This window comes from Sorex fumeus, unplaced genomic scaffold (assembly GCF_029834395.1).
Source record: "Sorex fumeus unplaced genomic scaffold, SorFum_2.1 ptg000097l, whole genome shotgun sequence".
Classification (NCBI taxonomy): Eukaryota; Metazoa; Chordata; class Mammalia; order Eulipotyphla; family Soricidae; genus Sorex; species Sorex fumeus.
In genome coordinates this window covers 6,336,150-6,347,631 of record NW_026606154.1, presented here as the reverse complement: position 1 = coordinate 6,347,631, position 11,482 = coordinate 6,336,150, and the positions used below count along the sequence as shown (strand labels likewise).

General features: G+C 39.7%; 1 non-coding gene across 1 annotated transcript; it reads left to right on the top strand.

The window, feature by feature from the left end:
- The first annotated feature begins 2,034 nt into the window (after positions 1-2,034).
- Positions 2,035-2,119, top strand: TRNAL-CAG (transfer RNA leucine (anticodon CAG)). The gene has a single exon. It is a non-coding gene; the product is annotated as a tRNA-Leu (tRNA).
- Positions 2,120-11,482: the final 9,363 nt, after the last annotated feature.

Sequence of the window (11,482 nt, the reverse complement as noted above, 5' to 3'; positions counted from 1 at the left end):
CTGAGTACCACTTGGGAGGGCCAGGACAAAACAAAATAATAAATAAGAAAATAAATTTCAAGGCAAAAAAGGAGCAATTGTTTTAAAAAAAATTCTAGGGGCTTGTGAGAGAATAGAGCGGACAAAGTATGTGACCTGGATGCAAATAATTTGGATTCTACCCCTCACTTTGCCTCCTTAAGCACATGTGGGTATAACCCCCAAACAACAACAACAATTGGGGGATCTAAGAAAAAAATAACTCAAGAAGAGCAAAGGAAAAATGGGAAAAAAATAGAATAGATTGGGTAAGAAGTAATGCATCATTTAAATAATTTCTTCACCAACTAATTACAATCCAAAGTACTTTGCCTGCCAATATCAACACAAAGCTTTCTTTGAAACAGAAACATCATTTTGTAAACTGAAACAAAGCAATAACAGACCACTGAGAATGGAGAGGCGTGGAATTGCTTTACCTAATCTCAATTGTTCCAGTTAGGAGAACATTTGGTTTTGGGAGCTAGTATCCAAGACATCTCTGATCTACATTTCCTTTGTCATCAAATATGTTGTGACTGCTTTCACTATTGAAATGTATGTCTCTATTTTTTCAGCGAAAACTATATATTTTTCAGTTATATGAAATGATTTCAACTGATCAATTGTGCTTAGTAATTAAGTCTTAGTTTAGAAAGATACAGGAAAACATAGGAAAACTGGGAAAATGCAAGAAAAAATAGGAAAAATTGGAAATATACAGGAAGAAATAGGAAAACAATTAGATAAATTTTAAGGAATTTGCACGCACTCCTTAATTCCATAATTTTCTATTGTCTAGTTGAATAAATACCAATGAAATGAGTTCATTCTTCAGAGAGAAATATCAGAGAACCCCATAAATCATTTTAGAAAGCTACTACCTTCATTCAAGGCCTTTGCAATCAAGACATATGTAGGGACTATGTCCTGTTATTCTGGAAATTAATAAGGCCCCAAATCCTATTCATACATTTGTCTTGATTGATAACTCAGATAAGACATCAAACAGGATAAAAACTTTCATGATGGAACTATAAATAAGATGTTGGGAGAGAATGGTATTAGAAATACTATGTTTCTAGCGATCTCAGGATAATTTTCCAGGAGGATTCCCCTTAATATAAACAAACAAGGAAGTTAGAAATTAAATAATCTTGACAGAGGCAAAAGGCATCGAACTCATAGAGAACATCATGTACAAAGGTCTGGAAGGATGAGCAATCTCTTGGTGCATATAAATAAACACGAGATTCTCCATGTCTGAGGTCCATCATTTCTAAAATTAAAGGAGAGAAATGTGACAAGTTGTAAACAGTGTCCAGGTTCCAAAAGTCCTTGATTACCTTTGAGATTTTCATGAGATGGAAGTGGGAAGTCAAAAGGGGTTGAATGAATAGCAACATTAATGTGCATTTACTAAGCATTTTGTTCTAAGATTGAATCCTCACAACTTCACTCAGAGGGTAACTTAGACACAAACACAGATAGTATTTTCTCACCAACCTCACCCAGTAAGCCAGGTTCCATATTTAGACTTCTGATATGACTCCAGGAGACTGAAATCTTATTGTATCATGATACTACAGAGGGATGATGTCTTTTAGGTAGAACTATCATTATGGTTGATTTGTGAAGGCTCAGCTGAGAAGGTAAGACCAGAGATCAGAGCATATTGCAAGAATTAAATCTGGGGGAGGGCGTTAATACGGATTTATTATATATACATAATGTAGCACTGTAGCACTGTCCTCCCATTGTTCATCGATTTACTCGAGCAGGCACCAGTAAGGACTCTGTGAGACTTGTTGTTACTGTTTTTGGCGTATTGGATACGTCATGGGGAGCTTGCCAGGCTTTGCCTTGCGGGTGAGATACTCTTGGTAGCTTGCCGGGCTCTCCAAGAGGGGCAGAGGAATCAAACCCAGGTTGGCCATGTCGGCTATGTGCAAGGCAAACGCCTTACCCGCTGTGCTATTGCTCCAGCCCATACAATGTACTAATATATAATAAGGTGTCAGGATGGCCGAGCAGTCTAAGGTGCTGCGTTCAGGTCGCAGTCTCCCCTGGAGGCGTGGGTTCAAATCCCACTTCTGAAGCATAGTGGTTATTTTGGGCTGGATTGATAGCACAGTAGGTAGGGTGTTTGCCTTGCATGTGGCTGACCCAGGTTCTATTCCTCCACCCCTGTTGGAGAGCCTGGCAAGCTACGGAGAGTATCTCACCTGCACAGTAAAGCCTGGCAAGCTCCCCTTGCATATTCGATATGCCAAAAACAGTAACAACAAATCTCACAATGGAGATGTTACTAGTGCCTGCTCGAATGAATCAGTGATCGATGGGATGACAGTGCTAACAGTCCTAATAAGGATTTAAATGGTGGGAGTTATTTGCAGTAATTACATAAGAAATGAGGGGAGGGTTACAGGGGAAGGTTATAGGGGAGGGTTATAGGGTGAGGGTTGTGGGGTTGGGTTATAGGGGGAAGGTTTGGGGGGAAGGTTACAGGAGAGGGTTATGGGGGAAAGCAAAGGGGAGGATTATAGGGGAGGGGCTGGAGAGATAGCACAGAGGGTAGGGTATTTGCCTTGCATGTGGTCGACCCAGGTTCGATTCCTCCGACCCTCTCTGAGAGCCCAACAAACTATCAAGAGTATCCCGCCCGCATGGTGGAGCCTGGCAAGCTCCCCATGGCATATTCGATACACCAAACACAGTAACAACAAGTCTCACAATGGAGTCGTTACTAGTGCCCGCTCGAGCAAATCCATGAACAATGGGACAACAGTGCTACAGTGCTACAGAATAAAATATAAATAATATATATATATATTAAAGCAAGGACATCTGGAGAGGGAAGATACAAGGGTGAATTCTAAGGGGATGGTTCAAGCTACCAAGAAGACGACACCCCCCCTGGGTAAACGCGTGTAAGTGGAATTCACAAAATGCACTGAGGAAAAAAAGAAGTGTGAAAGACAGACGTTTCCAATTTAGGAAATAATGGACTTGCATATCCTGCGCCTATCCAGGAAGTTTGGTGGCAATTCACATCTGAGGTCTGTCTGCTCAACTCTGAAGTGATGGTTTATCCCATGTTGGAATAAATGAGAATATTTCATCTACTTTCTTTCTAAATCAAAAGGTAGCTCAAATCAATCTATTATGACCTCACCTAAATTCCCATGCTGGTACTTTACTCAACTAGACTTATCATTAAAAGATAGATCTTCTTACTTTTATTTTTGAAGGAAGCATGAATCATGCTCAGTGAGAAAAATACCAGCAGGCGTCTTAAAATATTGGGTTCCTTATCTCTTCCACATCTAAAAATTCAGTTTCCTGCACTCCCTCTAAAAGTATGAACAAATATGAATTTTCTCCTCTTCTCTTCTTTTACAATGCTAATTCAGTGTAGATATTTAAATAGGTATTTATTATGTTTTAAAAGCCAGATAGTAGCAAACCACAAGTTTCTCATGCAATTTTCTTCCTGCCTTAAGGAAAAATAAATTGTTCACTGGTAATAAAGTAATTGTTTTTCAATTAATCTATTGGACCAGAGAGACTGTACAGAGAGTAAGGTACTTGACTTGCACCCAAGTGACCAAGGTTCAATCCCCAAGTGATCCTTGAGTAAGATCCAGGAGTCAGCCCTAAGCATAGCCAGGTATGGCCCCCAAACCAAAATAATATTAATTTCTCTTAAAAAGCCTTAAAAATATTTTAAGCTTATCTGTAATTCCCAGGGGAAGCTTTTACTTGCTACAAAGCTTGTGCTCCCACTGAGAGTTTTTCAGTATACTTCTAAGACACACATATGCTAGATTTCCCTGCTCTTTGGCAGATATTCATGAGGGTAGCCCACACTGCTGTGCAAGCTCAAAGTTCCTAGATTCAGTGGGTCAAAGAGCTTCATAAAATGGACATCTCTGCTTCATAAACTGAGTATCTCTGTCTTTCCATTTCTATCTGTAGCTACTCTTTCCAATATATTGCATGCTGGCTATCTCTGAGGTGGGAGTTCAAGTATTTAAAACCAATTTATCTGCATTGTCACTTGGGAGCAAAGGAGGTAAAAGTTGTGGTCTTGCGGGGCTGGAGCTATAGCACTGTGGGCAGGGCATTTGCCCTTCACATGGCCAACCTGGGTTCGATTCCCAGCATCGTATATGGTCCCCCGAGCTCAGTCAGGAGTAATTCCTCAATGCAGAGGCAGGAGTAACCCCTGTGTATCACCGGGTGTGGCCCAACCAAAAAAAAGAAAAAAGTAGTGGCCTTGCATGAAGCCAACCCTGGTTGAATCCCTTAGCACCACATTTGATCCTCTGAGCAGAGCCAGGAAGAATCCCTACATACAGCCAAGTGTGCCCCAATCCCCACTTCAAAATTAAACAAGTAAATGTACTGACCTTTGCTCTCTGAAGCCTTCCTTAAAGACCTTAATCAGAATAAATGAACACCTTCTATTCCAGTACTTGTTTGTAGAAATCTCTGATAAGGGTTTTTTTTTCTTTTATTATTTTCACATGTATAATATATGTTTTCACACTGTGACTGCCCTCATAGTTTTAAATTCCTTTTGGGAAATGTTTATATTTTCATCTTAACGATAATCTAAAAATGTCATCTGGGTTAGCATTTGCAGCTGAGTGCTATTACACAACTTCAATACTACTGCTCATGCTTTCAGTCATGCTAGGGACATCACAGCAACCATATTATTTTTTATTGCTGTATGCTGAAAGAAAAATAAAAACATGGACAACGTACAAGTGATGGCTTTGTCTCAGGTGAAGAACCTAACAGATAGGTTTCAACGATCACAGAATGATTTATCCTATTGAAAGTACTTAAAGGTAATAAGACACTAGGGTGTGCATTTTGTGATATTTTTGCTTTATCATTGTCTGTAAGTTAAAGTCTTCATATCCATCTAGCTTTCACTTATGGAATATCTTGGTTAGTTTTACAACAAAATTTAATTTGTATTGCACTGTATTGTAACTATGTATCTCATTATGATTCAATTAAAATAAAAATTTAAAAAAATTCATTATGCTTCTTATTTTCATTTGTAACTTAACATTGATTAAAAAAGTTAAAAAATAATACTGTAGCTGGCATCTTGATCAGTTTTCTTCCCCATTATTTTTGGGGAAATGAGGATGCGAAGAAATTGTTTGCTCCCAAACTATAGGAATATTTACTTAATACTTTATAAATGTACATACATAGCACAATTTCAATATGAGAGTAAGAATTCAATGAAAACATAATTGAACAGCATATAAAATTATGGCAAAAAGAGGTGACATAAAATTCATCATTTTAAAGATTTTTAGCTGCACAATTCGATAGTATTCTATACATTCACACGGTACAATGCATCTCTATTGAGACTTGCATCTTGGAAAACCCAAACTCAACCATGAAACCATAACTCACCATTTGCCCCTTTCCTTAAAAATCATCATTTATTTTCTGACTTTACAAGGATGACTTCAATAGATACCTGATATAAATCTTACCTTTTTCCTGCTAGAACTGGCTTATTTCACTAGAGAAATGTCTTCAAGATTTGCCCACCTTGCAGCCTTTGGCAGGATCTATCTCTTTTCCTCTAAGGCTGACTAACAGTCCATTGGACAGAAATACCACATTTGGTTGATCTATTCAAGCCTCTAGTCTTTTGGTTTGACTTTGCCTATTGTGGTAAATACCAGAATAACATGAATGTGTAAATATCTCTTTGATGTCTTGCTTTCAATTCTTAATGTAAATATTTCATAAGAGGTAATTAAAATAAACTCCATTTATTGAGGCTCAAAGGGATCTTTTTTTTTTCCTGCTCCTTAGATGTTCAAAGTTCTTTTAATGTTGGAGGCCCTACCTGGCATCATCCTTGAAATATGCACCCAGGTTTGACATTATAACGATTTTAGATTGGTGAAGAACTACTATTATAATAACATTTTGGATGTTATTTGACTGTATGTCAGAAACTTTATGATTGGCAGTACTCCACAAATAGTCATGCCTAGATCTTCTTATATAAACAAGGCTACTTTACCTGAAAATTGTTTGAAATAGTGGGTAATGTTGATGACACTAAAATAGATAATAAAATTGCTGTATAATGTAATAGAAATTGAATTTTAAGTGGATTGAATTCAAAATCAGGTGTTTCGGTTTTCCATTAGTGGTAATATTTATTTTCATGTTTCAAACTTAAAAAAATTAATACTCAGTCATTTTTTAATACCTCCCTCCCCTCACTAAGCTGTTTTAATGGGGTTCACATAGATGCATGACTGTGTTGTTTGTATATCTTTTAGTTATGGAAGCACCCAGTTCATAACAGACAATATACATCAGAACCAAATATTCTACCATAAAAGGTTTATTAAAATGAAAGCTCTGCATTTTAACATGGAATCTGAGAGAATAAAGGAAGCACAGGACTGCTTGTTTCCAATTGGTAGGCATCTAGAATATTTCCATGAGCTATAGAAATACTTTTGCTGGTTAGTTTTTTTGTTTGTTTTTGTTTTGGGGGCCCACCCAGCTGCATTCAGAAACTATTCCTGGTTCTCTGTGCTCAGAGTTCATTTCTAGAGAGCTCAGGGGACCATCCTGGGTACCGGGGATTGAACTTATATGAATTCTTTCAAGTTAAAATGCACATCAGTCAAGAAAATGAGTAGAGACACTCTCTACTAATAAAGTAAAGCCATTCATCCCAGTCAAGCATCAAAGAACTCAAAAGAGTGAGTCCATGGTGCTAAAATCTTCAAGAAAGCAATTCAATTTGGGTGTGGTTTCACAGAGCTTTTTCTACCAATATTACAGAAAAATCCATCTTGTTCTTTAATGATCTCCCCTTCAACTCCTGTATAGCACAAGTCATTCTTCAGCAACAGAGAATGGACTTTTCACCTCCACCCAGAAGAAAGCAGAAACATCGCTGTATGGAATTTCAATTAATCATTTCTTCAGAAGACAATCAACTTTGGAAACACCTCGACTCATGCAGATATTTGTTTGAGGTGTTATGAAAACATGACCTAATCCTCGTATCCTGAAAGAATGACTGTCCAGTAATTAAGTTTGTAACTGCTACTTGCAACTGTTCTCAATAGATAACTGTGAGGCTTGTGTGTAAACTAAACTCACTTTCCATGGGAGTCCTTTCAAAATATCCAGCAAGCAATCACATCAAAATATTAATTTGCACTCAAACACTTGATGCCACGAGACACTCCAATTATCTCTCGCTGTTTAAGCCAGATGACTTTTCCAGGCTTTAAACTAGTCTCTGAAGAGATTTAATTCAATATTACTTACCCAAAAGCAGCCCACATGCTCTTTTTTGACCTTCAGGTCAATGAGAGTGACCCAACTGAGACCCAATCAAGTGTGAATATGTACCCCCCTAAAGAACTATTCACAAGGTTAATTGTATCTCACTTCTGTTTGCTGAATAAGGAATCAATTAAAGGGAATAGCAAAAGAAGCCTTAAATGACTACACGAACTATATAGAAGTGAGCCACTTCTATAGAGGAAAAAAACAGATTTCTCTTGGCTTCTGATGTTCAGAGATCCCCATCCAAAGGGAGCTTAAATGATGACAAAGTCCTTTCTTGTGCTTCTCATCACCATCAATGTTAGCATCAGTCTCTACTTTGAATTCTTTAGCACTATCTGGAAATTCACAGGGGTGAAGAGCAATACCTTAGACTATTTAAATGCAAAGTTCATTGCACTTAAACAGTTACATGATGGGATAATTCAAAGATTTGTTGAGAAACAATAGGTCTTGTTGCATTAACCTGACAAGGGTGGGAAGAGAAGTTTCTAACAATAAAAGTACGGTTCCCTACATTTCAAGGTTTCTGTGTGGCCACACAGAAGAATCTATCAAAAGAATAAAATTTATAAAGGAATATCACTGTATCATTGTCATCCCATTGTTCATCTATTTATTCGAGCAGGCACCAGTAACGTCTCCAATTCGTCCCAGCCCTGAGATTTTGGCAGCCTCTCCTTACTTGTCTTTCCCAATGCTGCCATATTGGAGACTCTTACAGGATCAGGGGAATGAGACCCATTATTGGGAATGAGATTCTGTTATAAAGGAATATAACAGAAGAAAAATGCCTTCTTCAGGAAATATCAAAAGGTCCCTAGCACCACATCTTTCAGATGATCATCGTATAATAATGTAGCAGAGAAGGACTTGTCTTCACAAAAATTAATCTTGGCAATACCTATCTACTGCCAAACATTGTCCTTAGAGTGTTATAAGCATCTTTACCTTGCTTACTGCCATCCCAGAGGTTTAGAAAATGGAATGTCTCATTCAGAGTCACAAAGCAAGGGCAATGAAGGAATCCCCTTCTGAATTGCTGCAGCCTGTTCTTTCACTTAGCTATATCTTCTATCCACCTACTAACAAAGACAAGGCAAGCATCAGAGCAATGAGGAGCATGAAAACTTAAAATCCAGGAGAGGGACAGATATAGAATGACTGCATTCACTTGTGGGGTATTAAAAAAATAGTATGAGACTAATATCCAAGGCTAGGGAAAACAGGGGCCAGGAGAACTGGTCAATGATTGGAAGCTTGTCACAAGTGTGTGAGGGGCAGAGGACAGTTAGGATGTAGAAGGGACCAGTATTACAATCACAGTTAGAAATGATTACCCTGGACAAGAACTGAATGTTGAAAGTATATCTGTATTGCAAACCATAATGCCCAAAAGGAAAGAGAGAGACAGAGATATAAGGGGGGAGAGAGAGAGAGAGAGAGAGAGAGAGAGAGAGAGAGAGAGAGAGAGAGAGAGAGAGAGAGAGAAGAAAAGTGCCTGCGATAGAGGAAGGTAGAGGTGGGGCATGGGCGTGGGTGGGAGCAAAACTGGGGACATTTGTGGTGGGAAATAAACACTAATGAAAGGAAAATTCATTCAACATGTAATGTTGGAACATTATATAACTGAAACAAAGTCATAAACAACCTTGTAACTCATCTCACTGTGATTAAATTTTTTTTGGGGGGGGGGGGTTCACATCCAGCAATGCTCAGGGGTTACTCCTGGCTCTATACTCAGGAATTACTCCTGGCAGTGCTTGGTTGACCATATGGGATGCCAGGGAGTGAACCCAGGTCGGCTGCATGCAAGGAAACTCCCTACCCACTGTGATATCCCTCCATCCCGATTAAAACAATCTTTTAAGTGCATTCTTGTAAATAGCAAAGCATCTTTATCTACGTGGATAGGTCTGCTCTGTCTCTTGATCAAACTGAGTGCAGAAATATTCAAACTCAAGGCAATGGATGCCATAAGGATGCCCTTCAAGGCAGCAAGATAGATAAGTCAGTAGAGGAATGATAGTCTTTCATCCAAAATTAGAACAAAAAAAATAGAAAGAAAAAAGTAAAGAAAAGAAAAGAAAAAGAAAACTTAAAATCCAGTGGTAGCTGCTGTTGAGCAAGTAGTCCGGAGTCCTCAGTAGAGGCTGAGTTTCAAGACAGGAAGAGCACATGCAACAATAAACCAGAGCCATTTAGTAAGGCCTCAGACCACCGAAGGCTTCTACAAAGTTTGTAGTTGGAGCCAAGTTTCTCTGGGCACTTGATATGTTTTAGTTACCCAGAGTTGCCAGTTATTTGCAGTTCCTGGGCTTACTCTGGACAAAGCAAACGTGACATTTCACCAATTTGCCTGGAAAAGATGAGGTTGGAGATTTGGGCAGAGCTCTTTTGTTTCCTTCATGTGGCTACAATAATGAAGTGGGATTCTGACTGTCATCTCTAAAGTGAACCCAAAGCAGTGTGTTAGGGCCACAAGTCGTATTTGCTCATCTTAGGATGAGTGCCGACTTCCCCTTCTTTCTCTCTTGCACTGGTTAGAGGTGTTCCGAACGTACTCCTCACTCTGTGCTCAGGGCTCAGTCCTGGCAGGGCTCGGGGGTGCCAAAAAACAAACTCAGGTCAGCTGTGTGCAAGGCAGCTGGGAATGCCTTACCTACCGTACTCTCTATCTCTCTCTCTCTCTGGACCCCTCCCTCCACGTTTATTTCAATTTATCTTTTCATCTCTCAATATTATTTAGGAGGTGAGAATTCTACTGACATTCCAAATCTAAGTGTGCCTTGCACTCCAGTATAAACTGAAAATTGATAACCCAACCTGGTTAGTTACAAATAACAGTGATCATTTCCTGAGCATCTTCTACTTTTTTTGATGTTTTTTTTTTTTTGCTATACCTGGCTGTTCTCAGGGTCACTTGGCTCTGCACTCAGGGATCACTCCTATTGGGGCTCAGGGGACCATATGGGGTGCCAACGATCAAAACCCAATTAAGCTGCAACAAAGCAAATGCCCTGAGCTGTCTCATTCCAGATACCCACTTCCTATTTTTTTTTCATTTTGGGTCACCCTCAGCGATGCACAGGAGTTACTCCTGACTCATCCGCTTAGGAATTACTCCTGGTGGTGCTCGGGGGACCATATGGGATGCTGGGACTCGAACCCCAGTTGGCCGTGTGCAAGGCAAACACCCTACTTACTGTGCTATTGCTCCAGCCTCCCCGCCTCCCCTTTCCTACTTTTAAAAACCACACTGAGAATTCTTTCCACGGGGTCCTCTGCTCTTGCAGAGCTTGGTTGCCTGGTTTTCTCTGAGGGAATACATGCATATTCAATCTTCCCCTCACACTCAGAGATCTTTCCCCACTTCAGCTAACAGACTCTCTTTTCCTTTCTGCTCATTTTCCCTTCAACCATCCCAAGGTGTTTGGATCAAAGGAGGCTGGCCGCCCTGCTCTGCCGTTCTGTGGGACCTCTGAGTTTGTCTCACCACCACGGGCTTCCGCCTTCCGACTTGGTGAGTCCTTAGTAGTTCAAGTCTCTGCTTTAGCATCACCAAGATGCTAAGCAGAGACTTGAACTCTCAGGCTCGGCCTTTGAATCAGGATTAGCTTTCAAAGGCGGGCGACTGCATACCAGGCTTCAGGAGGAAAATTGGCTTTTCAGAGCAACTGCTCCCTCCAAAAGCATGACTGAAAAAGGGAAGGGAAGAAACCAAGAGGCCCAGGCCATGTTTCACTTGTTAAACAGTGGTGTGTGCTACCTAACCACTCTTAGGTATAGCAAGACAAAAACATGCAGTCTCTGAAGTAAGGGAGACTGAAACGGGAGCAGATGTGCTCATCACTGTGATCCAAGCTCTTGAACTCCAAGGAACTGATGAAAACTACCCTACTTTCAGGCACAGCACCACTTCCTGCTTTCTGAAATCTCCCAGGTAGAATCAGGCCCTGTCAGAGAGATCATGAAACACTGCAAATAATTGTTCAGGACAGAAAAACTGATTAAATAGAAATAGAAAATAGACTTTTTGCCCAGGAAATTGCCTTAGGTACACAGTTGTGTGTATCTTAGTGTATCTTTCAATAAT